Source organism: Zalophus californianus, chromosome 12, assembly GCF_009762305.2.
Source record: "Zalophus californianus isolate mZalCal1 chromosome 12, mZalCal1.pri.v2, whole genome shotgun sequence".
Lineage (NCBI taxonomy): Eukaryota > Metazoa > Chordata > Mammalia > Carnivora > Otariidae > Zalophus > Zalophus californianus.
Genome location: NC_045606.1, coordinates 449,294 through 455,426, shown reverse-complemented (window position 1 = coordinate 455,426; position 6,133 = coordinate 449,294).

The following is a 6,133-nucleotide window of genomic DNA, read 5'->3' as shown; positions in this document are numbered from 1 at the left end:
TCTTAAAGATGTTCAAAGAACTAAAGGAAGATGTAGAGAAAGTCAAGGAAATATTGTGTGAACAAAATGGAAATACCAATAAAGAAATAGAGAACCTAGAAAATAATTCTGGAGCTGAAAAGTACAATAACTGGAATGAAAAATTCACTAGTGGAATTCAAGGCAGAAGAAAGAATCAGTGAACTTAAAGACAGGACAATGGGATTTACTGTGTCTGAGGAAGAGAAAGAAAAAGGATTGAAGAAAAGCAGGTGGAACCTAAAGGACCTGTAGGACACCAACAAGCATACTAACACACCCATCATGGCAGTCCCAAAAGGGGAAGAGAGAAAGGTACAGAGAGAATATTTGAATAATGGCTGAAAACTTCCCAGACTTGATGAAAGGCATGAATGTAAACATCCAAGAAACTCAGTGAACTCCAAGTAAGATGAACTCAAAGAGACACACACCAGGACATGTTACAATCAAATTTACAAAAGCCAAAGAGATAATCTTGAAAGCAGCAAGAGAAAAGAAAATCATCTCATACAAGGGATCCTCAAAAAGATTATCAGCAAATTTCTCATCAGAAACTTTGGAGGCCAGAAGACAGTGGGCAGGTATATTCAAAATGCAAAAGAAAACCAAGTAGGAACAAGAATCATATCTGGAAAAACTGTCCTTCAAAAGTAAGGGAGAAATTAAGACATTCTCAGATAAACAAACCCTGATGGAGTTTGTAACCACTAGACCTGCCCTGTGAGAAATGCTCAGTAAAGTTCTGCAAAGTGAAGTGAGGTCACTAGACAGTAACTTAAAGCCATGAGGAGAAATAAAGGTCTCAATAAAGGTAAATACAGGGGTAATTATAAAAGCTATTTCATTGTAACAATGGTTTGTACCTTCACTTTTTGTTTTCTACGTGATTTAATAACTAATAAATTTAAATTAAAAAACAATTATTAACAATTAAAAGTCAGAATATCTTGTCAACACAAATCTTGTTTTCTGCATAATTTAAGAGACTAAGGCATTTTATTTTATTTTTTTAAAAGATTTTATCTGGGAGAGCGCATGTGAGAGCAAAAGCAGGGGCAGGGGCAGACAGCGAGAGGGAGAAGCAGACCCCCCACCGAGCAGGGAGCCAAACCCGGGACTCGATCCCAGGACCCCGAGATCATGACCCGAGCCGAAGGCAGATGCCCAACGGACTGAGCCACCAGGCGTCCCTAGAGACTAAGGCATTTTAAAGAATGATAAGCTTATGTTTTGGGCACATGACATATAAAGGTGTAATTTTGTGATATCAGGAACTGAAAGAAGTGGGGGAGAGCTGCAAAGAAGCAGAGTTTGTATATTATTGAAATTAATCTGGTATAAATTCAAATCAGAGTGTTATAACTTCAGAATGTTAAGTGTAATCCCCATGGCAACCACAAAGAAAATAGCTATAGAATATACAGAAAAGGAAACGAGAGATGAATTTAAACATGTCACTATAAAATAAAACCTAAACACAAAAGAAGACAGGGATGCAGAAAATGAGGACAAAAAGCTATAGGGTATATTGAAAACAAATGACATGAAGTCAGAATGCACAGTGACAGACGTAAGTCCCTCCTTTTTTTTTTTTTTTTAATTTATTTGAGAGAGAGCATGAGCTGGAGGTGCAGAGGGAAAGGAAGGGAGAGAATCCCAAGCAGACTCCATGCAGAGCATAGAGCCGGACACGGGGCTTGATCTCATGACCCTGAGATTGGGACTTGAGCTGAAACCAAGAGTCGGACGCTTAACCAACTGCACCACCCTGGTGCCCAGTCCCTCCTTTTTAAGTTACTACATTTAAAGTACTTACTTTAAATGTAAATGAATTAAACTGTCCAATAAAAAGTCAAAAGTTGACAGAATGGGTAAGAAAACATCCAACTCTGCTGTCCAGAAGAGACTCATTTAAGATCCAAATAAACCCACAGGTTGATAGTGAAAGGATGGAGAAAGATATTTTATGCAAATGTTACCAAAAGAGTTGAGGGGTAGACATACTAATATCGGACAAAATAGACTTTAAATCAAAAAGATTACAAGAGGGACGCCTGGGTGGCTCAGTTGGTTAAGCGGCTACCTTTGGCTCAGGTCATGATCCCAGGGTTCTGAGATCGAGCTCCTCGTCAGGCTCCCTGCTCAGTGGAGAGTCTCTTTCTCCCTCTGCCTCCGATCCTCCCCCTTGCTCGTGCTCTCTTTCTCTCTGACAAATAAATAAATAAAATCTTTAAAAAAAAGATTACAAGAGACAAGGAAGGACATTATATATTAATACAAGGTTCAGCGCAGGAAAGATTAGTGTGTATAAACATTTATACACCTAATGACAGACCATCAAGATCTATGAAGCAAAAATTAAAACTGAAGGGAGAAATAGGAAATTCTATAACAATAGTAAAAGAGTCCAAGACCCCCTCTTAATAATGGGTAGAATATCCAGACATACAGTAAGAAAGGAAATAGAGAATGTGAACAACACAATAAACCAACTAGATCTAACATACAAAGCACTCTGCCCACCAGCAACAAAATACACATTCTTCTCAAATATACATGCAATTAGGTCACAAATTAAGTCCCAACATTTATTTACTTTTTTTTAAAGATTTTTTTATTTACTTGTCAGAGACACAGCGAGAGAGGGAACACAAGCAGGGGGAGTGGGAGAGAGAGAAGCAGGCTTCCCGCTGAGCAGGGAGCCCGATGTGGAGCTCCATCCCAGGACCCTGGGATCATGACCTGAGCCGAAGGCAGACGCTTAGCAACTGAGCTACCCAGGCGCCCAAATCCCAACATTTAAAAGGATAGGTATTATATGATATATCTTCTCTGACTACAACTGGCTAAAGTTAGAAACAGAAGGAAAACTGGAAAATTCAAACTTGCGGAAATTATACTTCACACTCATAAACAACCAATGGCTCAAGGAACAAATCACAAAGTTAGAAAATACTTAAAGATTGGTCACTCAGTCACTTAAGAGTATGACTTCTTGATTTAGGCTGTGGTCATGATCGTGGTCATGGGGTTGAGCCCCGTGTCAGGCTCTGTGCTTAGCAGGGAGTCTGCTAGAGATTCTCTCTCTCCTTCTCCCTCTGCCCCTCCCTCAACCCTCTCAAAAAAGAAAGGAAACGGGGCACCTGGGTGGCTCAGTTGGTTAAACATCTGCCTTCGGCTCAGGTCATGATCCCAGGGTCCTGGAATCGAGCCCCGCGTCAGGCTCTCTGCTCAGCAGGGAGCCTCCTTCACCTTCTCCCTCTGCCTGCCTCTCTGCCTACTTGTGCTCTCTCTGTCAAATAAATAAAATCTTAAAAAAAAAAGGAAGGAAGGAAAGAAGAAAGAAAAAGAAAGAAAGAAAGAAAAAAGGAAAAGAAAGAAAGAAAGAAAGAAAAGAAAGAAAGAAAGAAAAAAGAAAGAAAGAAAGAAAGAAAAAAGAGAAAGAAAAGAAAGAAGAAAATACTTAAAGATAAATGAAAATAAAAATACAGCATTGCTAAGGGGGAAATTTTCAACTATAAATGTTTACGTTAGAAAAAAAAGATCTGAAATCATCATCCTAACTTTACAACTTAAGGAACTAGAAAAAGAGGAACAGACTAAACCCAAAGTTAGTAGGAGAAAGGAAATAATAAAGATAAGAGCAGAGATCAATGAAATAGAGAGTAGGAAAATAGTATAGAAAATGAATGAACCCTAGGGACGCCTGAGTGGCTCAGTCAGTTAAGCGTCTGCCTTCGGCTCAGGTCATAATCCCAGGGTCCTGGGATCGAGTCCCACATCGGGCTCCCTGCTCAGCGGGGAGCCTGCTTCTCTCTTGCCTCTCCCTGCCTCTCTCTCTGTCTCTGTCTCTGTCTCTCTCTCTCTCTGTCAAATGAATAAATAAAATCTTTAAAATAATTGAAGTGGAGAAAACACTTTTAACTTACCTTAAAAGGCTAGCATTCCCCTGATGCCAAAGCCAGACAAAGACACTACTCGAAAAGGAAACTACAGACAAATATTCCTTGTGAATATTGATGCAAAAATCCTCAACAAAATACTAGTGAACAGAGTTCAGCACATATTAACAGGATTAAACACCATGACTAAGTAGGATTTATTAAACAAATGCAAGGATGGTTCACCATGCAAAGTCAATTGGTGTAATACGCCACATCAACAAAATGTAGGGGGAAAGCCCATCAAGTTTCCTATTTACAACATCTCAGTTGATGGAGAAAAAGCATGTGACAAAATCCAACATGCTTTCATGATAAAAATACTCAAAAGACAATGAGTAGAAGGAATATCTCAACAAATAAAAGTCATCTAAGAACAACCCACAGCAAACGTCATACTCAGTGGTGCAAGACTGAGAGATTTTCCTCTAAGATCAAGAATAAGATAGTGATGCCCACGTCACCACTCCCATCGAGCGTAGTACAACCAGAACAGTTAGGGGAGAAGGAGAAAAAAAAGGAATCCAAACTGGAAAGGAAGAAGTGAGATGATCTCTGTTTGCAGATGATATGGTCTTATATGTAAAAAACCCTAAAGACTTCACAAAAATACCTGTTAGAACAAATAAATTTATGGGGCACCTGGGTGGCTCAGTCGTTGGCCGTCTGCCTTCAGCTCGGGTCCTGATCCCAGAGTCCTGGGATCGAGCTCTGCATTGGGCTCCCTGCTCTGCGGGAAGCCTGCTTCTCCCTCTCCCACTCCCCCTGCTTTTGTTCCCTCTCTGTGTCTCGCTCTGTCAAATAAATAAATAAAATCTTTGAAAGAAAAAAATAAATTTATTTAGCAAAGTTGCAAAGTCAACACACAAAAATCAGTTGCATTTCTATACAAGAACAATGAACAAACTGATAAGGAAATTGAGGAAAAAATTCCATTTGCAATAACACCAAAATGAATAAAATACTTAGGAATTAACTGCACCAAGGAAGTGAAAGATCTATACACTGAAAATGAGAAGACATTGCTGAAAGAAATTAAAGGAAATGTAACTGGAACAGAACCCCATGTTCATGGACAGGTTGGAATAGTTGATATTATCCAAAGTGAGCTACTGATTTAATGCAATCCCTATCAAAATCCCAATGTCATTGTTTGCAGAAATGGAAAAAATCTATCCTAAAATTCATATTGGAATCTTAAGGGACCTCAAATAGTAAAAAACAAACAAACAAACAAAAAAACCCCAAATTCTTGAGAAAAGAACAAAGTTGGAAGACATCACATTTCCTGACTTCAAAACTTACCACAAAATAATAGTAATCAGGGGCTCAGTTAGTTAAGCATCTGATTCTTGATTTTGGCTCAGGTCATGATCTCAGGGTCTTGAGATCAAACCCTGCATCAGGCTCTGTGCTGGTTGTGGAATCTGCTTTAGAGTCTCTCTCTCCCTCTGCCCCTCCCCCTGTTCTCTCCCTCTCTAAAAAAAAATATAGCAATGAAGACAATGGTGCTGGCATAAGACAGTCTTATGGACCAATGGGATGGCACAGAATAAGCAGCCTCTAAGCAAACCCTTGCATATACGGTTAAATGACTTTCGACAAGGCTGCCAAGACTGTTCAATGGAGAGAGGACAGTCTTTTCATGAAATGTTTGGAAAAGTGGATATCCATTTTGTGAAATAATGAAGCTGGACCCTTACTAACACCATATGCAAAAATTAACTCAAACTGGATCATAGATTGTAGGGGTGTCCAGCTGGCTCAGTTGGTGGAGCACACAACTCTCAATCTCAGGATCATGAGTTCAAGCTCCACATTAGGCATGGGACCTACTTAAAAAAAAAAAAAAAGCTAAAACTATAAACTCTTAGAAGAAACCAGGACAAAAACTTCGGGCCATGGGATTTGTCAGTGAGTCATTGGCTATGACATCAAAGGCACAGTTAGCAAATCAGCAAATTTGACATCGTGAAAGTTTTAAAATTTTGTGCATCCAAGGTCACTGTCAATAGCATAAAAAGGCAACCTACAGAACAGGAGAAAACATTTGCAAGCCACATAACTGATAAAGGATCAATATCCAGATTTTATAGACAATGCCTAAACGCAACAGCAAGAAATAATCGAACAAAACACCCAGTCTGATTACAAAGTGGACAAGGATCTTG